This window comes from Panthera tigris, chromosome C2, assembly GCF_018350195.1.
Source record: "Panthera tigris isolate Pti1 chromosome C2, P.tigris_Pti1_mat1.1, whole genome shotgun sequence".
In the NCBI taxonomy this organism is placed as follows: Eukaryota; Metazoa; Chordata; class Mammalia; order Carnivora; family Felidae; genus Panthera; species Panthera tigris.
Window position 1 is genome coordinate 55,850,737 of NC_056668.1, and position 27,210 is coordinate 55,877,946.

Consider the following 27,210-nt stretch of genomic DNA (forward strand, 5'->3'; position numbering starts at 1 on the left):
CTGCAAAATGAATTCAGTTAAGGTTAGAAGAATAAACCACTATTGCTTGGCTGGATAAGCAAGGCTGGGGTGATGCCGACAGAAACAAGATGCACACAGGAAGCCAAAAATTAGTAAATGTGAAAGGGGAGGGCCCTTCTTTCACCATCATCATTGGGGTCCTCCTCTAACATCACTTACTTGTAGAACTCGCTAGAAGTGTGATTTGCAAAGATCTGACCCCACATTAAGGAAGCAGATATAGAAGTTGGATTTGAACCCAAGAGACAATAACTTAAAAGTGATATAATTGTTTTTAGTTTGATCTTAAAATATTTGCATTCCTCAATTATTCAGATATTTACTTGCATTTTCAAGTTTGCTTTACCATATGATGCTATCTAATTTGCTTTTCACAATTCATTTATGATACAGAAGATGCAGTATTTTTCTTATTTTACCAATGTGAAACTGGAGCCTATTGAAATTAAATGACTTATTCAATCCCACATAGCTGAGGCAAAAATCTTGTCCTCTGGATCCTACCCCAATATATTCAGTACTTTTTTGGGTAAATTTATCTAATCTTATGGCCTAAATAGTGGTGTTAGCAGGTTGGGTCTGAGGACCCAGAGGGGTCTCACAGGATCAGTCAAATAGGATGGAAATAAAACGTGACTAGAAGTAAGTAAGAGCAGAGTTATTTGAAGATACATGGAGAGTAGATATAGAATGGAGGTTTGGGAGATTCATAAAGGAAAGGAGAAAGTCTCATCTTTGTTCAGGGTCTGGGGTTTTTACCGCGGATTGTGGTCTGGTGTACGTGTCCTCTCAGGCATCCAGGAACAAGTTAGAACAAAGACAAGGGCCCAGGTATTATTTCTTGGAGCCAGGGGGTCTTGGTGTCGAGATGTCTAGTGCTGGCCGTCTGGAATATGCATATGATAGCTTCATCTGGTCATTCTCACCTGGTCCTTCCCTAGATGTTATCTATACTAGAGAAATCATTAACTCCTTGTCCCTTATAAGGAGGACATACACTATTTGTATTCTCAGTCATGTGTAAAGTGGGGGTGCAGCTCCTAGCAAGAGTAGAAGCAGGAAAAGGAGCAAAAGGCAGGTTTTTATGGACTCCTTCAGTTTTCTTCTTTCTTTCTTTCTTTTTTAAGATTTTATTATTAAATAGTCTCTATACCTGATGTGGAGCCTGAGCCCACAACCTTGAGATCAAATAGTCGTGTGCTCCACCAACTGAGCCAGTCCAGCGTCCTCAGTTTCCCTATTTCAATACTTTCATAAATCTTTCCCTAATTCCAGACCATTATCCATTTGTCTATGTCACATCTTCATTTAGATGCTAATAGGCATCTCATCTTAACATACCCAAAAAGAACTCAGAAGTTTCCCCCTTGAAACTCATTCTTCTTACAATCTTTCCCACTTTAGTTAATGGCAACCTTATTCTTATTCTGAGGCAAAGACCTTGGAGCAGTTCTTGACTCTTGTATTTCTCTCTCATCTTCAAGTTAATTAACAAATCTTTAAAAGTATAATTAGGTTCCAATGTCTTCTCACTACCTCTACTTCTATTTCTCTCATCTAGGTCATCACCTCCTCTTGGATGGATTATTTCAATTACTTATTATTAGGATCCCTAGTTTCCTCTCTAGTCCCTCTTCTGTCTGTTCCTAAGGAAATAAAAAATTAGGCAGCCAGTATAATCCCACTGCATTTTAAGTCAGAAAATTTTACTGTACTGCTCAAAATATTCCAGTGTTTTTACATTTTACTCAGAGTAAAAGCCAAAGTCAGTAAGGGACCCCACCAAGCCCTATCTCATGAAGCCCATTTGGAGGTGTCCTGAACAACTCCAGAGGGTGTCACCCATATAGAATACAAGGTGTCACATCATAAGCTCACCACCTCCTACTTTTATCTCTTTGACTTTTCTTCCTACTATTTTTCTTTTCATTTATCCTATTCTGACCCCCTTGGCCTATTTGCTATTATTCAAACATGCCAAATATATCTCAGGGCCATTGCCCTGTTGTTCTCTGTGTTCCCCTCTCAGAGACAGGCTTCCCCTGTGTATTCGACAGGTTTTTACTTAAAAGTATCACCTCAGTAATTCTTACTCTGGCCTATTTAAAAGTGCAGCTTATTCTTGTAGGCCCTATCTCTTTTACCTGCTTTATTTTTCTTATAGCACTTAACCCTATACAATATACTATATATTAGATGTTACTTACTTTATTTATTCTCTGATCCCCTCACCAACTGTAATGTTTCAAAGGATTTTTGATTAGTTTCTAATTAGTATGCTCCAGGACCTATGACTGAGCATTACACATAGTAGATACTTGATACATATTTGAATATTTGACATATGATATAGTAATCTCATATGACCACCATAATCTGTGAAGATTTGACCTCCTTAATATCAATGAAAAAGAATTTATCACTTTAAATTTTGAAAAAAGAATGAGAATCTGTACTAAGTTGATTCAATGTGGTGGGGCACAGAATTTACAAGACGGGGGTTAAATTGAATTGAAAATGATATATGTGTGTGATAGTAAATCTGTATCATAATGCCAAATTTGAATAATATTTGAAACTCTTATGGAAGATTGCTATATCTACTATCCATCACAACTTAGAGCTATCGTGGTTATTTAGTCAATGTGAATCTATTAAAACTATTTCAGTAAGGAAGCTAAAGCACATTGAACTATTGGAACCTCATCAAAATAAAAGGCTTCTGCACAGTGAAGGAAACAATCAGCAAAACTAAAAGGCATCCGACAGAGTGGGGGAAGATATTTGCAAATGACATATCAGATAAAGGGTTAGTATCCAAAATCTATAAAGAACTTATCAAACTCAACACCCAAAAAACAAATAATCCATTGAAGAAATTGTCAAAAGACATGAATGGACACTTTTCCAAAGAACACATCCAAATGGCTAACAGACACATGAAAAAATGCTCAACATCACTCATCATCAGGGAAATACAAATGAAAACCACAATGAGATACCACCTCACACCTGTCAGAATGCCTAACATTGACAACTCAGGCAAAAAACAGATGTTGGTGAGACTGAGGAGAAAGAGGATCTCTTTTGCAATGCTGGTGGGAATGCAAACTGGGGGTGCAGCCACTCTGGAAAACAGTATGGAGGTTCCTCAAAAAATTAAAAATGGAACTACCCTATAACCCAGCAATTGCACTACTACATAGGTATCTATGCAAGGGTACAATTGTGCTGTTTCAAAGGGGCACATTCAAATGCACCTCATTGTTTGTAGCAGCACTATTGACAATAGCCAAAATATGGAAAGAGTCCAAATGTCCATCGATGGATGAATGGGTAAAGAAGATATAGTGTTTGTGTGTGTGTGTGTGTGTGTGTGTGTGTGTGTGTATTACTCAGCAACCAAAAAGAATGAAGTCTTGCCTTTGCAGGTACATGTATGGAACTAGAGAGTATTATGCTAAGTGAAATTAGAGAAAGACAAATACCATAGGACTTCACTCATATGAGGAATTTAAGATATATAATAGATGGACATAAGGAAAGGGAAACAAAAATAATATAAAAACAAGGAAGGGGACAACTGTAAGAGACTCTTAGATACAGGGAACAAACAGAGGGTTACTGGAGGGGTTGTGGGTGGGGAGATGAGCTAAATGGGTAATGGGCATTAAGGAAGACACATGTGGAGATGAGCACTGGGTGTTATACATAGAGGATGAATACTGAAATCTACTCTTGCAATCATTATTGCACTATATGCCACTAACTTGGATATAAATTAAAAAAAAATAAAAATAAAGAAAGCTAAAGTATTGCCCTATTGAAATGCTTTCTACGAGACTAGTTTTTGTATCTTAAAAAAAGTGTACCTACATGCAACTTTGTAATGCATTAGTAAAGAAAAGAAATTAAGAAAGAAAAATATTTGGGGCCAAAAACATATATACCGCTAGGAAATTGAACATATTGACAAAGCTGTGGTTTGGCATTGACTTTAATTTTTGGTCTTTAAGGATTACTAACAGAATGAAGTAAAAAGTTTCATTGCTCTTCTTTTACAAAGGCACATTTAAATAGAATGACAAAATGCAGTGCAAACTTCAAGGTGAACTTTAGAATTACAGGATGTTACCATGAATTGATGTACCAAGCTTGTTAGCATTCCCAGCCCCATCTCTACATAAACAATATTACTTCTTGTCTTGTGATTCTGGAATTATTTAATTGAAAATGTGTGGGCCCTCTGTCTTGAATGGGTTACAAAAAATAAAGGAAACAATGAACTACAGAATGCATTATCATTTTCCTGTTGATAGAATCAAGCATATAAAACAGCCCCAAGTAGAAAATATATAAAAACCCATATTTTGGGTTCAGAAATAGGGAAAATAGATAGAATAAGCTGGACAAATGTGTTCAGGATATCACAAATAAGACATCATGAAGCATCCAGCATGCTTAGGTGTGGCACTATTACAGGAGTTAACGCTAGCAATTCGTATCAAGCAAAAAGTTAACACTGGAAAATAAATTCCTCTGACACTATCTTTGTAACTACACTCATCGTGTAACTTGTATTTCTTAAACTGTTACTCGTTTGATAAGGCTAATTTAATAAGAGAGAAATCCACCAGAAAGAAATGCATAGTAACTGAAAAATGAGATTATTCATGTTTGGGGGAAGGTAGGAAATGAGTAAAATTACTGCTGAGAGGGCTCACCGGCCTCAGGGAATGTTCTTTTTTACAGTGTTGTTGGCAGATGTGCGTTGTAATGAGTGTGCTAACCATGTCAGTTTTCACTGACCTGGCTTAAATATCATAATGTGAGAGCTTTACCTCGCTAAGAGAGAGATGCTGCAGCACCTAGGAAAAGCAGGGGTTTTATCTGCTAGTAGAAAAGGCACAGTCTTGCTTGTCTTTCTCATGTTTGTAAGAGGCTTTAGAAAAGGGTTTGGCAGGGCCAAATGAGAGGGAAAAAATCCTTTGACTGCAGACACCTTTTCTTTGTTCAGTTTGTGATGAATGGTACACCTGTTACACATGGTTGCTTCTCAGAAACGTGTTAGCATTACGTGCTGATAATCAGTAGAAGTTCTGTATCCTAGCATCTTTTAAAACTTCATATTCGATTTAATAGCAGATACAGTTGGTCTATCCTTTTCTTCAAATTTTTAGTTCAGCTTAATTTAATTTTTCTAAGTACTAGTAGCTTAAGTCCCACAATATAAAACAAAAGTGAGAGTCTCTATTTTTCTAATTGATTTTTATATTTTACTTTCTGCATATGGCAATACAAAGGGTTCTTCCTCTCTAGGTCACAGTCCTGCTTATAACTATTCATGAGGAACTAGAAACAGGAGTAGATGAAGATTACAACTGGACAGAGAAACCAGCTGGGAGATGGTGTTGGAGGTTAAGGATGGGGGGTGTAGTTAATTACCCAGGTAAGGTGGGGAGGGGCAGAGAGAATCTGAAAAGGGATAAACCCATGATTCAGGCTATCATGGAAATAGGGGTGAATCCAGAATAGGAGTCAAGAAATCAAAGTATCAAATCCAGGGGCCCATTCAGAGCCACCACATAGCAAGGATATGTACAAGGAGATTGAGGAGTGATGTGTACTATAAATGTACTTGGTAGTTCTTAGCTTCTCCATGGATAGATCTGGAGATCCTTAAAGATATCCCATATCTTCTTGACATCAGCTAGCTAAGTAACTGGGACTCTAGTCCCACCCTGCAAGTCCTCCATCCACTCTGTTCCTTGTTGGGGGGATGGGGGGGTGGTCAGGTACCTTTTGTGTTTTTCTACATCGCAGATGTGATCCGAATGGCCACTTGGTGGTTTCTTTTAGCAAAAGCTGCTTCGTATTCATTCTCTCAATACCTGCTGCTTCTGTCCAGTTCCCTTAACTACAGTCTGCAGCTACTGAGCTCGTCTCTGTTCTTGCTGTGGTTGAGGAGACATATACCTTGATCTGTGAAGATGACTAATTAGTAGGTTTTTCAAGGATTGTTTGGCTCTTACATTTCAGTACCTTTTAACTATTCTTAGACCTACCTTCTAAAGTTCACATGTAAGTATCAGTTTGGGGTGCCTGGGTGGCTTAGTTGGTTGAGTGTCCGACTCGTGTTCTTGTTCAGGTCAAGATCCCAGGGTGGTGGAATCAAGCCCTGTGTCAGACTCCATGCTGAGCATGGAGATTCTTTTTCCCCCTCTGTCCCTTTCCCACTCATGCTCTCCCTCTCTTTCTAAAATAAAATTTTAAAAAAGAATCAGTTTGATAAATGACTTAAAAATCTTATGTAGTTTCTGTAGAAATTGCTTGGCTAAAACTAGGAGGAGTCAAATGATGAAAATGAAACATTTATCTCAAGAGCAAAGTCTAAGGGGGTGTCCCCCCAAACTCAGTAATCAAGATGAATAATATTTCAGAAATAAAAAGTTAATACAAAAAGTACCTGAATAACAAAATACCAACATTTTTAATGAACATCAAATCAGTAATAGTGCCCATGTCAAGTCATATTGGAAGTGGAGGTGAAATGGAAAATCAGGACTGATCTTATCTTTTATTCTTTATTGAAAATTTGTATACTTTGTTATAATGATCATTGACTTTTTTGCATTAATTTGCAAAAATATTGCATTAAGATATTATTTATCTTGATTACTGAAGTTTTTTTTTTTTTTTTAATCCTTTTAAAGTTTGTACCCTCATCAGGGTTCTCTCTAGTCCCACTGCCCTCACTGTAGTTCTGTCCCTGGGAGGTACAATACATTTATATATATATATTTTTAAGGAAAATTAATAACTTCTGTGGTTTTGAGTTTCTTAGTCATGAATATGGTGTTTATTCAGGGCTTCTTGTATGTCCCACATGAAGTATTTTGTAGTTCTTCCAGGAAGGTCTTGCATAATTTAAAAAATTATTCCTAGTACTTTATGCTATTACTTACTCTTTCAAGTGGTTTTACTTTTTGTTATATTTATTTTATTATTCTTATTTAAATATTTATTTTGAGAGAAAGAGAGATAGCAAGTGGAGGAGGAGCAAATAGAGAGGGAGAGAGAGAATCTCAAGCAGGCTCTGTGCTGTCAGTATAGAGCCCTACCTGGAGCTTGATCTCATGAACCATGAGATCATGACCTAAGCCAAAATCTAGAGTTGAACACTTAACCAACTGAGCCACCCAGGTGCCCCTATTTTTTTTTTTATTTAAAAATGGTTATTTTTACAGCTCATTCCTGTATCTATACATTTTTTCCTTCTTTTTTCCAATAAATGCATACTGATGACTTCTGTGTGTCAGACTTTGTTGTAAGTTCTTTATATAGCAGTAAATAAAACTAGTGAGGGAAGACCAAAAATAATCAAATAAGTCAATAAAAAGGAAAGGTCAAGCAGTATAGAAGGTTATGAAAAAATTATAGTAGGGTGGATAGAAAGTCATTGATATAAAATGACTCTGGGTGGGGCTAAGAATGGGCTGTTGCAGTAAGTTATATATACTTTGAGACTGAATGTCAAGGAGACACATACCTGAATATCTAAGAAACATGAGTTAAACCCCAAAGGACAACTGAGTAACATCAGGATGGAAATTAGACATCCTGGCCCTCTACATCCTTAGGTTTATCACCTTCTCTGTAAGTTGAAGCTGCTTTTGTATTCTGTATTTTCATCATTTTACTTATTCATTAATTTATTTACTAAACCAAAAATATTTATTGAAATTTCACTGTGCACCCTTCTCATTTTTAGCAGTAAAGCATCTTTGAAAACTAAAGTGATATATTAGTAATAAAGATTTGAACATTAAAATTTAAAAAGTATCCTTATTATAGCACCTTGAAATGAGATATTTAGGTATAAGTCTTACAACATATGTTTAAGATCTGCATTTTGAGAACAAGAAAATATTGATGTAAGAAATCAAAGAGACATATGCCATATTCGTGAACTGGAAGACCCAATTTGGTTCAGATCTTAATTCTTCCTAATTTGATGTACAGAGTCAATACAATGATATTCAAAATCTCTGCAGTACGTTTTATATAAAATTAACAAGCTGATTCTAGAATTTATATGGAAAGACAGAGCCACTAGCATAGACAAAAATTTTGAGAAAGAAGAGCAAAGTTTGAAGACACAAAAATGCTCAGCATCGTTATTAATTGGGGAAATACAAATTATAGCTACAATGAGATCTCACTATACATTTGTTAGAATAGCGAAGATTAAAAACAAAGCAACTGACAATAGTGAGTCTTGGTGAAGATGTGAAACAACTCTCAAACATTGCTGGTAAGAATATAAAATGATACAGCTAAATTTGAAAAACCAGTTGAGGAGTATCTTATATAGTTTAAGCTACTCTTACTATATGATTCAGTAATCCCATTCCTGAGCACACATACAAATCATATTTGTGAATGTTTATAACTGTTATTTTCATAATTGCTCCAAACTGGAAACAATCCAAATGCTCTTTAACAGTATATGTCTGTCAAACTTGCAGAATCGATTTTCCCATATGTAAATCATGCCTTAATTTAAAAAAAAGAAAGAAAACAAAAATTATAGAAATACTAACACAGGTTTTGTGTGTGTGTGTGTGTGCATGCGTGTGTGTGTGTGTGTGTGTGTGTGTGTGTGTAATTTTTGTACCAACTTAGCATAGTAAGATTTGATGATCTGTCAAACTTCATTAAAGTTTTAATTGTTATTTATTTATTTATTTATTTATTTATTTTTTTTTATTTTTTAATATATGAAATTTACTGTCAAATTGGTTTCCATACAACACCCAGTGCTCATCCCAAAAGGTGCCCTCCTCAATACCCATCACCCACCCTGCCCTCCCTCCCACCCCCCATCAACCCTCAGTTTGTTCTCAGTTTTTAACAGTCTCTAATGCTTTGGCTCTCTCCCACTCTAACCTCTTTTTTTTTTTTTTTTTTTCTTCCCCTCCCCCATGGGTTTCTGTTGTGTTTCTCAGGATCCACATAAGAGTGAAACCATATGGTATCTGTCTTTCTCTGTATGGCTTATTTCACTTAGCATCACACTCTCCAGTTCCATCCATGTTGCTACAAAAGGCCATATTTCATTTTTTCTCATTGCTACGTAGTATTCCATTGTGTATATAAACCACAATTTCTTTATCCATTCATCAGTTGATGGACATTTAGGCTCTTTCCATAATTTGGCTATTGTTGAGAGTGCCGCTATAAACATTGGGGTACAGGTGAAACCTAAGTCTGGAAGCCAGTGGTTTAGCACAGTGCATCTGAAAATGTAGTTTCTTTCTTTTTTGTGTGTTTATTTATTTTGAGAGAGAACATGAGCATGAGTGTGCCCATGAGCAGGGGAGAAGCAGAGAGAGAGAGAGAGAGAGAGAGAGAGAGAGAGAGAGACACCCAAGCAGTCTCCATGCTCAGCACAGAGCCCAGCGGGGCTCAGTTTCATGACTGTGAGATCATGACCTGAGCCAGAATGGAGAGTTGGATGCTCAACTGACTGAGCCACCCAGGTGCCCCTCAAAATGTAGTTTCTAGACTAGCATCAGCATCCCCTGGGAATTGGATAGCAATGCAAATTCTCCAGCTGCACCTGTGGATCACAAACTTTGGGGGTGGTGGTTAGCAATCTGAGTAAGTCTGCCAGGTGATTCTGACACACTAATGTTTGAGAACCAGTATCACGATGTCTTTGCTTTATTTGGAATCGCTATAGTGTGGCTCTAGTAAAACAAAGGTATTTTTGAACTACAGATCTTTCAGTGTGTGAGGCATTTAATCTTTTAAGTTCTGATTTTTCTCACCTCTAAAATGGGGATTTTAATATCTACTTCCTAACACTCTTGTAACGTTTAACTAGAAAATATCAGTAAAGTGGTTAGCATAGAGTCTGATACATAGCAAAAGCTCAGTGATGGTTACTTAGATTTAATTATTACCTGATTCATATTCTTGAATTTTTCCTTTGTTTTTTGATGTATGCACAATAAAATTCATCTTAAGCAAGCTTTTCAAAGTGCTGTGTAGCTACTGCCATTGCATTTATTTAGGCAAGGGACTCCAAATTCCTATTTGGGCATTTTCATTTTCCTTGGTGTTTTTCCATGTACTCTATATGTTTTTTTCTTGCTGTTTCTTAAACAAAACATTACTTGAAGAGAGAGACTGTATCTGGTACTTTGGAAGCAGAATATGTTTCCATTTTGCAGAAAGAGTGTCTTTGTATATTTATATTTTAACAGTCATTTCTTGGACATGTGTAAAAACGGAATTAAAAATTAATTTAAATGAAAAATTAACATTAACCTAAGGCAGAATATCCAGTAGCAGGTATGAATATCAAGCCTTGGTCTCCTAATTCACAATCTATTTCCATAATCATGTTATAAGCTTAACTGTAGTGTGTATATGTGAACATGTGTAACGTGTGTGTGTGTGTGTGTGTGTGTGTGTTTGCACGCGCGTGCACGTTGATTGAAAAAGAAAAATGAGGGGCACCTGGGTGGCTCAGTCGGTTAAGCATCCGACTTCGGCTCAGGTCATGATCTCACGGTCCGTGAGTTCGAGCCCCACATCGGGCTCTGTGCTGACAGCTCAGAGCCTGGAGCCTGTTTCAGGTTCTGTGTCTCCCTCTCTCTGACCCTCCCCCATTCATGCTCTGTCTCTCTCTGTCTCAAAAATAAATAAAAAAAAAAGTTAAAAAAAAAGAAATTTGTTAATAGATACACAAATTAAAAAAAAAAGAAAAAAAGAAAAAAAAAGAAAAATGAGAACACAGGGAAGAATGTATAACCATCAAAGATGAACAGGTAATCTTTTAAAAAGTGCTATGTCTCAATTTGTAAACTATAGGAAATTAATAATTTTGTGCCAGTTTATCAAGTTGGAACCACTGATTCCCAGGAAAAATCATTTTCTTTTTTCAGAGTTAGAGCTGAGAGGTACTTGATGTTATCCTTCATTTTCTGTTTCCTGCAGGTGGCAAGTGCTTGCTTAATTATTCAGGTGGTTCAGTAATGCAACCACTGTTTCATATAAGAGGGATATTTCACCATGTCCCTTTCACTCCGTATTCTGGAAATGTAATCTCTTTCCCTTCATTGGGAAAGTATTGAGAATAGCAAATTTATTTCCTTTTTGAGCATGTTTACTTATGCATCTGATTCACTTGAATTTGAAAATAAAAGTGGAATCTTTTGCATTGATGACTTTAGATTCCATTTGGGCTTGTTCCACCTTGCATGGGAACTGCTATTATTCTGTCGTAGTAGTAGTAATATTGGGGTCTTATCTGACATAGTATTATCAAACGAAGTGTAAGGTCTTCTTGAGAAGAGAATTTATTTAGGGAGTGGTTGAATTTTCCTCCACACTGGACAGATATAAAGAAGCAATTTCTTTTGCAGAAGGCTTAATACCACTTGGGCATTTGCTTTTGTTTTTTCTTCCCCACTGTGGAGAAGGAACATACTAAAAAAGAATGTTTCTCCCAACCTCCTGATCAATAATAGTTAGGCTAATTTGTCTGACAGATAAGTTTCTCGTTTCTAACTCACTAAGATTTGCAATGCTTTACCATCATTGAGGATCTTCCAGCTGTCTCAGGACCAGTTTTGGAAAACTTACTGTACACTCTAGAGTTTTTAAGAAAATGTATTTTTTCCTTTGGTGGTGTGGCAGCCAAGGAGGAGAGCTGGTCAGGTTGCTTAGAGGGAAGTTGTTTGGTACAGAGTGCTGGGAATTGACGGCTTTCCTCTTCAGTGCCTTTGGGATCGTCCTGGGCTTCTGTTCTCAGGGAGGGCATCCCCTTTCCAAGAGGTCCACAGCCACTGACTGAGCATGGCAGGACTACCACAGTCTGGCCATTTCTACACAGTAGGAGATGAGACTCTTCTAACGAACAGGTTTTGCTCAGAGCTCTCCACTGGGTTGGCTAAGTCAGAGGCCCATCTGTTAGCTAGTCTGAGGCTCTCCATGCCCAGCCTTGCTTTGTTTAATCTTTCCAAGGTTTCCTCATGCCCCTTGGTAATCCTTTGCTCCCACTCTTCCCCATCCCCCCCTTCCAGGCAATGACTGATCTGCTTTCAGTCATTATAGTTTATTTGCATTTCCTAGATTTTATACAAATTGAATCATAAAGTATGTACTCTATTTTGCCTATGTATGATACAGTGTATGGACCAAAGTTCTTATTTTTGCCTATGGCTATCTATCAGTCCACCACTACTTGTTGAATAGATACTTTTTCTCTACTAAGTTGCCTTTGTCCTTGTGTTTATCTTTATGCCAGTATTACCTCTTGATTACTGTTGCTTGTACTCAGTCTTGAAATCAGAATGTGTGCACTTTCTAATTTTGTTTTTTCCTTTACAAAGTTGTCTTGCCTGAGATGACTTTTTTTATTTTTAATTTTTATGTTTGTTTATTTTTGAGAGAGAGAGAGAGAGAGGGAGAGAGAGAGAATGAGCAGGGGAGGGGCAGAGAGAGAGGGAGACACAGAATCAGAAGCAGTCTCCAGGCTCTGAGCTGTGGGCATAGAGTGTGATGTGGCCCTTGAACACACAAGCTGTGAGATCATGACCTGAGCTGAAGTCGAAAGCTTAACTGAGCCACCATTGCCTGAGGTGACTGTAAGGATAGGTGCAAGGGAAGAATTTTTCTTCTTCATTGTTTCTTGAAGAGAATTATTTTAATTAAAATGTCACTTTTAGAACAGACACCTAACCAGAAAAGGTATATGGATGGCAGATAAGCATACTAAAAGATGCTCTATATCAAATGTCATTAGGGAAATGCAAACGAAAATGAGATACTACTACATAGCAGTTAGAATGGCCCAAAGCCAGAACACTGTGATGTGGAGCAACAGGGGTGCACATGTGTTGCTGTCAGGAGTGAACAATAGTACAGCCACTTTGGAAGGCAGTTCGGTGGTTTTTGTTTTTATAAAACTAAACCTTCTTTTTACATTTATAAATATATATGCTTAGCGACTGAGCCACCCAGGCGCCCCTATAAATATATATGATAAATATATCTATATTTATGATTAACTTGGTATGGCTTAGCATATATAACATCAGCTCTAATAAAATATTATGCAACCTAAATATAATCTTGTCACAAGATGCAGCAGTTGTGTTCCTTGGTTATTTATACAAAGAAGTTATAAACTAACGTTCACACAAAAACTTGCACATGGATGTTAATAGTGGCTTTGTTCATGATTGTCCAAACTTGCAATCAACCAGGTTGTCTTTTAGTAGGTGAATAGATAAATAAACTGTGGTACATCCAAACAGTGGAATATTATTCAGTGCTAAAAGAAAAACAGCTGTCAAGCCATGGAAAGATATGAAAGCACCTTAAGTGTATATTACTAAATGAAAGAAGCCAATCTGAAAAGGCTACGTACTGTATGACTCCCAACTATATAACATTCTGGAAAAGGCAAAAAGTATGGAGACAGTAAAAACACTAGTGGTTGGCAGAGGTTAGGGAATGGGGAAGAAGGATGAATAGGCAGAGCACAGAGGATTTTTTTTAGGGTAGTAAAAATACTCCGTATGATACTATAGTAATAGATCTATGCCATTATACATTTGTCCAAAACCATAGAATGTGCAACACATGGAGTGAATTGTGAGGTCAACTATGGACTTTGGGTAATTGTGATATGTCAATGTAGATTTGCATTTAAAACAAATGTTACATTCTGGTGGGGTATGTTGTTAATGGGAGAGGCTATGCATGTGTGGGAACACAGGGTATATGGGAAATCTCTGTACCTTCCCCTCACTTCTGCTATGAACCTAAAACTTCCCCCAAAAATAAAGTAAAAAAAAATCACTTTTGCAAAGGAGCTTTATTTGAATCTTGGCTATGGCATCCTTGAGCAGAATTGCTTCATCACAGTGGCATTTGCAATGGTAGCAGGTGCCTCTCTGGCCACCAGCCTACAGAAGGCTTGTTGAGAGAATTTGTTGCCACATACAGTGTATTCCGTAGTCATTGACTCAGATCCTCCTCACATAATGTCTGAAACCTCAGGCTTCTGAACCACGTCCTGTCTCATGGAAGTGTAGTGGGGGGTTCACAGGCACTGATTGCTGCCATCTTCAGCACTTTTGACAAAGAATATTCCACTAAGTCTTCAACAGCTGGACTTGCAGTGCTGCTGCTCAGACTGTCCCCTGTTGGGACCGTTTTCCCTTAATTACCACTGCCACTGTCCCAAAGCCAACTGCTTCAAATAGAGAAACTAAACCCCAAGTGGATTCCCAGGCAGAGTGTGGAGGACACAAAGTTTTTCCAGAGCTTTGGTAATGGATGGGTGGAAGTCCAGCAGGTAAGTCTGAAAGAAGGCTGCTGGCAAGAATGTTAGAGTTCCTACTGGTGGTTCAGTCTTTTAAAAAGCCAGCTGGAGGTGGCAGGGGCTAGCAAGGGGGAGCAGACTCAGCCTTCAACTGGCAGAATATTCTTAGAGTCATTTTCCCATACCATTTAGGAAGAGGGGATCAAGGATACTCTTAAAGCTGGCTGCTGGAATGTTTTATTTTTTAAAGTTTGTTTATTTTGAGAGAGAGAGAGAGAGAGAGAGAGAGAGAGCGAGCGAGCGTACCAACGGGGGAGGGGCAGAGAGAGAGGGAGACAGAATACCAAGCAAGCTCTGCACTGTCAGTGTGGGCCTCGAACTCATGAAACCGTGAGACCGTGACCTGAGCCAAAACCAAGAGTTGAGCACTGAACCACCTGAGCCACCCAGGCATCCCTGGAATGTTTTAGAATAAGTTAGAAAGTAGTCAGAGCATCTGAATCAGCAAGGAAATCTGAGAGTGGATGATCAGTTACTTACATATGGGGATAAGGAGGTGAGAAACAAGAATAGATTACAGCAAATGCATATGTATCTGGTGAAGGAGATACATGGATCAGCATGGATTAACACAGTCACTGGAACTGATATAGTTTGGTCAGGGAAAAATATGTTTTCTGAATAAGGCATTTAAAGGATCTTTTTATTTAACACCCTCAGAAACACATAATCATATTCAAATTGATTCTGCAAACACCTAATCCCAGCTGGGCGCTGGGGATACAGCGATGAATAATATGTCTTGGACCTTGCCTTTAAGGAGCCGTGTAAAAGCTGGGGTGCCTCCTCGTCTCTCTCTACCTTATGCAGTTGTGTGGAGCAACACATGTGGGTTAGGAATGTTGAGTTCACCGGGGGCCCATTACTGGAGCTGGCCTTTATTGGAGACTTAGACAGGAAGCTCATTATGGAAAACCGCCAAGTGCTTTGAGGCCTCTTTTGCCTTCTTTCTCCTCCGTCTTCCTTTAATGGCTTGCCTGGAAGTTGACAGAGCATAAAAGCTATCAAAAATATGCTGCTTCATGTAGCTCTCAGAGAAAACTCTTTTTTGTTTACTGTGGGTAATTGTTCCTTTTTTGTTTTTATATCACTTAGTGCCTCTGATTTCCCAGCTTCTAGGAGCTGCCAGTTTTCACTCTTAGGGAAGAAGAAAAGAATGCCATAAATATGTAAACGAAGAGATAAATAGTAAACAGAAGTAAAACAGTAAACTGCTGCACACTTCAATTAGAGATGCTAGTTGATCGATGTGTTTGTGGATCAGAATTAGACATGCTTATGCTTCTCAAATTTTGGAATAAAATTTGTTTTATTTACCACAGGGAATTAAACCTTTCAAGGGACTGTTTTATAAGTGTTGGGTAACATTGGCAGATGGCTGCCACATCCTACTGGCAGCCGGGGCTTATATAGCTGTGGGTATGTACTGAAAGTGACTTCACAGGGACAGTTCCTCCTTCCTGTCCCCCAGTTTCACTTCAAAACTGCAAATCCCGTGGAACTCTAACCAGACTCCTCAGGAACAAACTGTAATTCTCTTTGAAAAGTATAAATAATAATAAAGGTAAATATCATGCTGTGCAGTAGAAATCTCCTCCTATCAATCAATTATCTCAAAAAGGTTCTCCCCTCAGATTTACAGAGGTGACGTGTCAGATGGAGAAACCGAGCAATGACTTGACAAAGGACCTACATTAAGCCTGTGTCATGTGAAGAATTGAGCTGCACTGTACAGATTCCCATCCCGAAGGCTTAGCTGTGCAATGAATGCGATCAGCCGGTGTTTTAAGGTGACTTTTTCCCACCATAATTCTTCAAGTTTGGTGGTGTTAGTCTCATTTTGCCAATAAGGAAATCAAGGTGTAGGTCAGTGAAATAGCCAGCCTGTTCACTAAGGTGTGGAGAGAACTTCAGACCCCTGATTGACATCCCTGAACACCCTGTCTTGCTCCCTTTATACCTGGCTGTCTGCTAAATTTCAGAAACTCTGCACAGGGCAGATGCTATGTAAAGCCATTGTTGCTTTCCATGAAGAACTCGGCTGTGTGTTCCCTGGAACGTTTTAAAATATCCATCATTCAGATAAACGTGGCCATGACAGTTACTGAATCTTGCAAGCAAGTAAGGTCATAGATTTCTAAGAGAATGTCTATATCTTCTTCATTCTCATTTCTGAGGGCTAATGTATTCATAATATTTAATTTATTAAGGTCAATCCAAACTCCACAAATAATGTAGAGAGAATATAAATAGATTCCATTGACTCATATTCTTTCTACCTCAATTATTAGTAAATAAAATTCAAATACAGATATTCTAATGTGATATTATGATTTGTGATTTGATTTGTTTCTGTTTAGATTTAATATGGATATTGAAAACTAAAACTCCTATAGAAATAAAATGTACATGATTTGCTTTACATTTGAACTATCTATTCTTATGTGTCATTATATGTAATTGTCTGTTCACAGTTATGATAGTGCATTAAAAATAAAAAAAAATTATTAACATTTCTTTTTCTAGTTTTTAGAATTACACCCTGGGTATTAAAGCAAGTTGTTTTGTTTTGTTTTTAATTTTTTTATTTAGTGTTTATTTATTTGTTTTGAGAGAGAGAGAGTGCACGCACGCATCTGCGAGCAGGGGTGGGGCAGAGAGAGAGAGGGAGGGAGAGAATCCAAAGCAGTCTCCACACCATCAGTGCAGAGCCCAACTTGGGGCTCGATCCCACAAACCATGAGAATCTGACCTAAGCCGAAATCAAGAGCCAGACACCTAACTGACTGAGCCACCCAAGACACCCCTGTTTCTGTTTTCTTATGTTTATGTTTTCCTCATTTGATTTAGGAGCTTGGTCAATCACAAATTTTCCTTATTGTAATTTCTCTGTCTTCAATATGAAAATAGTGATAATAATTTTCTACCTATTAGAATGATTTTAGAATTGATGAGGATTTGATTTTTGGTACTATATATATAACAGCAGTAGCAAAAAGAAAGGAGAAAGTATGTCAAGTTTGTTTAAAACACTGAGTGTAATTGTTTTATTGGCAATTTATATTATAAAATATTAGAGATAGAAAAGACTACAGAGGCCCTCTCAAACATAAATAAACATTAAAAAAAAAAAAAGGGGGAGGGGTCTCCTGGGTGGCTTAGTCAGTTAAGTTTCCAACTTTGGCTCAGGTCATGATCTCATTGTCCGTGGGTTTGAGCCCCACATCAGGCTCTGGGCTGACAGCTCAGAGCCTGGAGCCTGCTTCAGATTCTGTGTCTCCCTCTCTCTCTCTGCCCTTCCCCTGCTCATGCTCTGTCTCTCTCTGTCAAAAATAAATAAACATTAAAAAAACTTTTTTTTTTTAAAGAAAAGACTACAGAGGTCAAATGCCAAGTGTCCAAATCCACTTTTTCCCTTTCTCTTAGAGTCTCCTTTTAGCAAGTGTTTCTTCTTTCTCTTTCTCTGTATCTCTATGTATGTATCTTCTGTAGTTAAAGAATAATTCAAATAGAAGTCCAAGGATACATTATTTACTGTTGCGTTTGCTATGATATTAGCAACTTGAAATAATATTTTTGATGTTTTGCTCTGTCTCATTCAAAGGAGCTCAAAATTGTGTGTATGCAAATCCACAACAATGGAAGGTCAAGTAGTTGCATTTTTAACCGCTCGGTTATGCATGCAGAATGATGTATTTGTATTTTCTATATGCTTGCAATTTAGAAGAGTCGATGCTCAGTTTAAGGACATTCAAATTGCAAAATACAAAGTCAATGTTTTATAAATTATATTCAATGCAGAATCATCAGATTCCTTTTGCCAGGTGAGGGGCAGTTCAGTGTAGAGAAAAGTGCTTAGACACCATTTATTAGCTATTTGACCTGATTTTCTCACATGGAGAATGGATCTAATAAAATCTACATTAAGCTTTTTTGTGAAGATTAAAAATAAGATGTTAAATCAACCAATACTTATTAAGAGCTTGTAATAATACTAAACACAGTGCAAGGCAATGAACACAGTGTCTGGCATAGAATAGCCACATACTGAATGGGAACCTTTATCAATAACTTAATAAATGTTTCCCTTATGATTAAATTGTTTATGACTTTTGGTTTGTTTGTTTTCAGCAGTGCACTGGGGGTCCTGTAAAGGCCTGGTAATCTTGTTTCTTTAAGGGTTTGACCTTGTAGCCTTGTGAATATTTACATGGTAGTTTCAGTTCTTGGCTAACTTTACTATATTCTAGAGAGAGTCATGAAATCATATCCTCATTCAAATAAATACCCATAAGCCTAAGATAAATCACAGTGCCCCTAATGAAAGCTGAACAGCCAAAACTAGCTCTTGCCCTTCAGGGTAACTTAAATTTTGGTAGTTCATATTTTTGTTTATAAGAGAGGCTGTAGGAGTGTTTCCAGTGTATGAATATCCTTTTTAAAAAAATGTTTACTTATTTAGTTTTGAGAGTGAGTGAACAGGGGAGGGGCAGACACACACACACACACACACACACACACACACACACACACACACACCCACACACACACAGAATCCAAAGCAGGTTCAGAGCTGTCCACTCAGAGCCCAACACAGAACTCGAACTCACGAACCATGAGATTGTGATCTGAGCCGAAGCCGGCCCCTTAACCGACTGAGCCATCCAAATGTCCCGGAATATCCTTTTTCTTAATCAAATGTTGCATTTATAATTTAAAGAGTAGAAAAAGAAGGTGAGCTGTCACAGAAATTGTAAAGTATGGAGCTGATAAAGATGAATTAAGAGGGTACATTAGTGCCCTAAATGATTTTAAAGGCACTTTAAAGAAAACAATGAAAGGAAGGAAAATTATACCCTAGGTTCTGGTACCACAGTTGTTTATTCCTGGGAAGCAAAGTTGCCTTCTCAGCTCACTGTGTGCAACAAACATGACTAAATGAGGGGAGGCAGGCGGCGGGGTGTATGCACTGACGGTGGTATTAGGCACTAGGGAATCAAATGGGTCAGATGCATTCATGAAACTTGCTGTGTTGTACTGCGAAGTTTGGTACCTTGTATCAAATTACGTGTCTCTAGCTATAATCTCTTTGAGGACAGTGTATTTATTATATTGTTTCATTCTTCACAGCTTTCAGAGATCCTCACCAAGAACCAACTCTCCATAAATACTTGCTAACCAACCGTCTTCCCGCCTGACTGAAGACATTAAACAAAACGTAATTTTCAGACGTCTTACGGCTCTTATTTTTTGTTTTCTAGCTTTCCTTATACATGTCTCAGGAAGGAAGCATCTTGATTTAAAAGCTGCTTGTGGTGCTGTGTTGGTAAGAATCCTGGGAGCATCTTAGCTCTGTCCTCTCCACACAGCCCGTCTTAGCCCATCCTCACAGCAGGGTGTTCTGTGACTTGCAGCAGTTGAATCTGATATCTTTCCAATACCCTAACTGTCCTTCTGTCTTGTGTGCCTGCTCCTAATTAACCAATGGGGAAGGACTGTGGCAACACTGCCTCTCGTGTCGAATCCATTTATCTATTCTTACCCACACAACTTGCAAACTAGAGGATCCTGGGCAACTCCCAGCGGGTGCCTGGAGCATAAGGGAAAAATGTGTCTGGGAGGTTGCAGTAACCATGTGGGCCCATGACATTAGCATGTGTTTGTGTATTGTTGGAAGAATGTGTGCTGGGGTCGGAAGAGCTGGGTTCGAATTCTCCTCTGCTATTTGCTATTTGTGCTAAATTATTTTCTGCCCATCCTCCCTCTAATCTTTTTTCTTGATTAAAAATCTTACACAAAATGCTGAAGCTCTTAGTCTAGCTGTGTTCTTATAACAACAAATTGAAAAGAGCAGCGTCTGTCATATAGATTTGTTTTAAATGAAGTAATCCGTGTAAAGTGTTTATACCCTGTTTGGTGCACAAAGTGCTCTCATTGAATAGGTGTTTCCTATTATTGCTGTTCCTCTTCTTTCTGTATCAACTTTGCATTATAATCCATTGTACAGTCTTTATATGACATCAGTATATAGACCATTTTATAGCTCAATATCAGCTTTGCTGCCTCATTCACTGCCATAAGATCTGAAATAAATCTCCTTCCCTTTCTCTTTCTCCCTCTCCCTCCCTCTCTTTCTCTCTGCCCCGCTCCCCCCCCCCACCTTATTTCTTGTTACTCTAGCGTTTGTAGGTTCTACAAATTTTAGGTTTAAGGTAACCCAGGTCACCATTTCCTTATTGCTTTGCTTTGTGTTCACTACTCATAGTGTACTTTCCTTGTGACTTTCTGTATTGGAGACTGTACCCTTGAACTTGGTGAAAAGTAAATCTGCTATAATCTAGAAGCTGCCATTTGTGTGAAGCTCTAGCAGTAAATGCAGAAACTATACAACTTTATAAATCAATAGAATTCACTTTTCTGTTCTAATTTAAATTTATTTTATATAGTTCTTGGATGGGACAGTTTCTGAGGTCTTCAACTATTAGCCTTCTGATGTTCTGAATTGTTGAAAGAGACCAGGCCCATTTCTCCATTAAAAAAATCTTCTGATGCTAACACTGTCCTGTTCACACAGCATCTTTCTCAGAGTCAAGTTGAGTGAGAGACATCTGTATCCATCAAGACTGTTCTTTTTTTTTTAATTTTTTTTAATGTTCATTTATTTTTGAGAGAGAGAGAGAGAGACAGAGTGCAAACAGGGGAGGGGCAGAGAGAGAGAGAGGGAGACACAGAATCCGAAGCAGGCTCCAGGCTCCAAGTTGTCAGCATAGAGCCCAGCACAGAGCCCGGGGCGGGTCTTGAACTCACGAATTGCAAGATCGTGGCCTGAGCCAAAGTCAGACACTTAACCAACTGAGCCACCCAGGTGCCCCAAGACTGCTCTCTTTTTTTAGGGCCATTGTGAGAATATCCTGCAAGGAGACCAGTCTGAGTTTGGGTGCCACATCATCTGAGCTTGAGAAAGATTTATTTGAGAGATCCTGGGAATGTCTGCTGCTCAACTCCTGGAAACTTTGGGGGAGGTAGAGATTATGAGCACCTCCTTCACGGTTGAGGCTGGGGGGTGGGCAGAAGCCGTGGGTCCCTGCTTGCTCATCGCCAGGTAACTCAGACAATCACCCACAGCCATTCACTGGACAATCCTGTGTGCCACCCACAAGTACTTAATTATGATATGTAAAATGAATTATTAGACCTAATCATTAGTAGGTCATTAATTATCAGATCTAACAATGACTATTAGATCTAATGACAATTTATGAGATCTTAATAAATCAATTAAGTTGAATAGGAGATAGAGAGCATGTGAATAATGTGGGGAAACAATGCAAGATACATTGAAAGCCAGGTACAAAGGCTTAGGGTCTTGTGACAGGATATCACGATCCATGGAAGGTTTTTAAGTCATAAAATTGCACCGTGAAGGTAGCATTTGGGATTATTGATCCAACATCAATAATTGGTTAGCATGAGATGGTAAGAGTGATGGGAGCCTGTTGTTCTAGAGTCTGGACTGAAAGTAGCAATGGCAGAAATAGAATAAATGTGAAAAGGAAATGGCATTATGATCGACTCGAATCCCAGGATGATGGAGGGACCACAACATGGTTCCTTTCTAGGCTGTAACAGGTTGGATTTAGCCAGCCTGTGAGCTTCTTTGGGAGGAGAGGAGACTGAGTTTCAGACATAGGGTGGGTCACTGCATGGGAGGGAAATCACTAAGGGAATATTTAGAAAAGAGATAAGGAAACCCAAAGATAAACTTCAACAATTTCTAAAAGGTTGTGTTGTTTTGTTTTTAGTTTTCTGGAGTTGGGCAGAACTGGGCTTTAGTTCCATTCCTGTTAAATTTTATACTAGTTCCTATATTTCCTTGAGCTTTATTTTTCTTATCCATAAACTGAGGAGGGGATAGTAGTCACAATCTAGGAGACAGTTTGTAAGTAAATGTGTTACAGTATATAGAGGTATGTGGTACAGGGATTATGCATGGTAAGCCACCAAATAGAACCTGATAAAAATGTTACATGTTCAGTCCCTTGAAGTTGGAAGTGAGTACTGGGAGGTGCCAGGGTGGCTCATTTGGTTGAGCGTCCAACTCTTGATTTCAGGATCAAGCCCCACATTGGGCTCTGCACTGAGCGAGGAGCCTGCTTGAGATTCTTTCTCCCTGCCCCCTCCCCTGCTCACAGCCTCTCTCTAAAAAAACAACACAACACAACACAACACAAAACAAAAAACAAAAAAAGTGAGTATTGGGGAATGTTGAAATTGGGAGTCGAGAGCCAGGAACATTTCCTGTCCTCCTCTATAAGGTCTGGAACTTCAAAAATAATATTATCGGGGCGCCTGGGTGGCTCAGTCAGTTAAGCGGCTGACTTCGGCTCAGGTCATGATCTCGCGGTCCGTGAGTTCCAGCCCCGCATCGGGCTCTGGGCTGACAGCTCGGAGCCTGAAGCCTGTTTCAGATTCTGTGTCTCCCTCTCTCTGACCCTCCCCTGTTCATGCTCTGTCTCTCTCTGTCTCAAAAATAAATAAACGTGAAAAAAAAAATTAAAAAAAAATAATATTATCTACTTTTTGAGTATAACATTTGAATTATTGTTTAGCTGAAAAGGTTCTAGTTTTTCACCCTGGACATTGAGATTTTTAAAATCCCTTGGAGATTGCCAGTGGACCCTGCAAGGGAAAGTATTAGACCATAATGATGTGCTAGTCATAAAATGCATCATTAATTTGTCCACTTTGATAGAGGTTATTTATTGAGATCAGTGTGAGTTTCACTGTCTCTGAGTCACCACAGCCCTGATATTTCTCTCTTCTTTAAGGGAGAAGCCGCAAGCTTAATCATGCAACAAAGGATTTAAAAATTACAACTCCTAAGACTTGACAAAATACTTTTCTGCCCCACTGACTGACATAAAATGCAAATAATAATTCTGTATTACTTCTCCGGGACATTGGATGGAATAAGTAATTAATGAATGTCAAGAATGTCAAGAGTATAAAAATAATGATTAAACATAAAATAAATACTAAAAATTATTGTTATTTATTTTTTGCTATTATGGCTTTATCTCATTTCAGTAGCCTGGACCTTCTTTTTCTACAGCTGCAAAAATGCATTTGGTAATTATAAGAATTAATCAAGCCCCAAACTGGATGATGGTGGTGGCAGACATCCTTAATTATAGGCAATGGAAAGCGAAGGTCATTGCTGGTTTAAATCCAGCGTAGGTCAGTGCAGAGAAAAAGCCATTAACAGCTGAATGTGATTTTATGCACTGAACAGAATGAATTGCTGCCTCAGCCCAATGTCTGAGTAAACAGGTGTCCCACATCTGAGCTAACAATCACAAAAAAGGACCAACTGGCCCCTTTGATGGCTGGCAATCTCGATAAACAGAGGTTCTCAGTGCTGGCTTCACATTAAGCTCACCTGAAAAGCTCTGGAAATGCAGATGCCCAGGAGGCACCTGGGCCAATTAAATCAACATCTCTAGGAATAGAACCCAGGCACTAGGGTTTTTTGTTGTTGTTGTTTTGTTTTTTTGTTTTTTAATCGTTCTCCAAGCGATTCCATTGTGCAGCTACATTTAAACAGCATTGCTCCATAGGAAGGAAAAGACAAAAAGCAATGTTCATGTCTCCCCACCCATGTTTCTTTACGATAGCTTTGTAATGAACCACCACCTATGATGAAGTGTTTGTTTCAATAATGCCCATATAATGTAAGACCTGTAGGTTAAAAGAAAAAAATAGGCTAATAGGCTTTAGTTTATTTGGTTACCTAGTTGATAGCTCTGGGGACTATTTTGTTGCTTTAAAAAATGATTTGTAATCCCAGCCTCAGCCACCACTTGGATATTTGATGGTATAACCTGCCTGAAGACATGGACATTTGAGGCTTATAAGAGGTTTCTGAGGTTCTGTGCTCATATCTATTTATCACCCTGTTGATGCACAATTTAAATCTTTGCCTGGGGACAGGCAAGCTTCTGTGCTTATTAACCTTATATAAGAAATACAAATGCTTGATTTTTCACCTGCCATCTTAAATTCAGGTCACTGGGCAAGACAAGTCTTAGTCCCCTCCCCCTTCTGATTGGTGGGTGACAAAGAAGTGTGAAGCTACAAGCAATCATAGATATGGGAGTGCTTCAAAAGGAAGCTAGCTAAACCCATGGAGATTGTTTAGTATCACATGTGCTCTAGAGTGCCCAGAAAGTTTCATCAGGTCAACGGTGTCTTCTCTCTCCATTTTTTTCCACAATGCTGTTATCTTTTATTCAGGAGACAGGCCATTGGCAAGAATCAGCCAGACATAATGGCACTCTTTTAAGAGTGCCTACCTCCTAGAGGAGCTGTGTTTGATCACCATGACTACACCCAATGACAGAAGTGCAAGGGCCACTGAATTGCCACACCTAGTGAGGGATATTCTGTACAACTAACTTTAACTCACTGGCCAGGAATCAATTTTGGTATTATTACTCTTTTTTTTTTTTTTAAGTTTATTTATTTTTGAGAGAGAGAAAAAGCACGAGCAGGGGAGGAGTAGAGAGAGAGAGGGAGAGAGAATCCTAAGCAGGCTCTGTTCTGACAGTGGGGCTTGAACTGACGAATTGTGAGATCATGACCTGAGCCCAAATCAAGAGTCAGATGCTCAACTGACTGAGCCACCCAGGTGCCCTGGTATTATTATTCTTAAGCAATATCTTCTCTTTAGACTGAAAAACTCATAAACTTTCAAAATAAGAAGGAATTTAACTTCCCTACTATTGGGATGAGAAAACTGAAGCCCATAATCATTCAGAGAGTTGGTCAAAGAGCCAGAATTCAAACAGATCTCCCTACCCCTACCAAGTGCTCTTTCTACTACTTAACTAACGGTGGCTTAGGAATGATGACCCATGAGGAGCCTTGCTCAGGGTTTGGGATGAGGCCATATCACTGTTCCTGTGCTTTTTGGGGTTTCCCTTGTTTACATTAAAGTTTTACAGTGAAAAGATTCTCTGTAACATATCTGCTCTCTTCAGAAAAATATGGGGGATGGTACAGTTATGCAAGAAGTGGATCTAATGACCAACGTGTGGAAGCTATCCTTGCTCAGGAGATACATTGGACAGAAACTTCTTTTCACTACAGTTATTGGGCCACTACTAATATCCTTTAATATGTAAAATAACCTAAAAAACCTTAAACACAGATGCCAGCGGTGGTGTTTTTGCTTTAGTAATTCAGCCTAATGGTTCTTTGAATTATGTACATATATTAAAAATGACACCAGAATAATTGAGGGGAAAAGCAAGCATTTATGTTGTCCTGTTTTAAAAACATGAATTAAGTTTATATACATTCAGTATTTCAGCAGCGCATCATTGTTACATTTTCTGATTTTATGCTTATGTCAAATTGCTTCCATAATGCTTAATTTCCCATATAACATCTGATGTTGGTTTTTAAAGAAATTACAAATTACCACAGCTACTTCAGTGGCTGGTACAAGTAGATGGTCATACAGGACATTAGAATGTAATTGCCTTTCCTACAAGCCCTAATTATCAAGTATTTTAATAAAAAAGGCTTCAAGGAAGGGACTGATAGAAAACTGGGTCTATTATCAACACCATGCCCTTTTGGATCTTATGTACCAGTGTGGGAATATGAAAATAAAGAAAATCATTTAAGGTCAGAGATAAATGATAACAAACAAAATCCATCAGGGCTTAAAGGGGTGGAATGGATAGGTGGATAGGGGTTGCTTTTCAGATAGGTTGTTCAGAAAAGAACTCTCTGATAAGGTAACATTTGGCAGAGATATTAATAAAGGGACCAAGACAGCTATGGTGCTGTCTGGTCCAAGACTATGTCCAGTTTAATAGATAATAAATACTATTTCACATTTTTAAACTATTAAGAAGAAGCTTCCAGACTCCCACGTTTATAGAGTTTTTTTATTGCAAGTGACAGAAAAGGGAGTTAGTAAAAGTATATTGGATAGTTCAAAGAGGGTTGGAACACTTGGTGCAGACTTACACAGCTAAGAAAAAGCAGTCAGATGAAAAACACACAGCCGCCGTCACCAAGAATGAGAACCCCAGCAGCTGGCCCCCTGTCGGTGTTGAGCAGGGGACTTCAGCTTTGCAGCAACTCTTTTAGCCACCAGAGAACATTTCTGGTTTCCACTTGTACCATTTTCTCACTAGTGGAAATCCAGTACCACTGAGTCTAATCAGTGAAGCCTAGGTCGTATCCTCAGGCCCTCATTGCAAATAACACAGGATGGTGAATGGTTGGCATTTTCACCTTCTGTGCCAGGAGGGGCTTTATTGCTGGGTGGTCTTAAGGAATTACAAATTCTACTATAGCAGGCGTCTCATACAATTCAAACATTCTTTAACAGTAATCATGTTTTCTCATATTGTCCCTTGTTTAGGATATTAAGCATTCACAGCAGCCATTATATTTGCGTAAATTTTGCTACTTGTGTGATCTAAGCAGAGTCTTTTTTTTTTTAATTTTTTTTAACGTTTCATTTATTTTTGAGACAGGGAGAGACAGAGCATGAGCAGGGGAGGGTCAGAGAGAGGGAGACACAGAACCTGAAACAGGCTGCAGACTCTGAGCTGTCAGCACAGAGCCCGACGCGGGGCTCGAACTCACGAACCGCAAGATCATGACCTGAGCCGAAGTTGGTCGCTTAACCGACTGAGCCACCCAGGCGCCCCAATCTAAGCAGAGTCTTAATGAGACAGAAACAGGATTTCACTTCAGCTGAAATC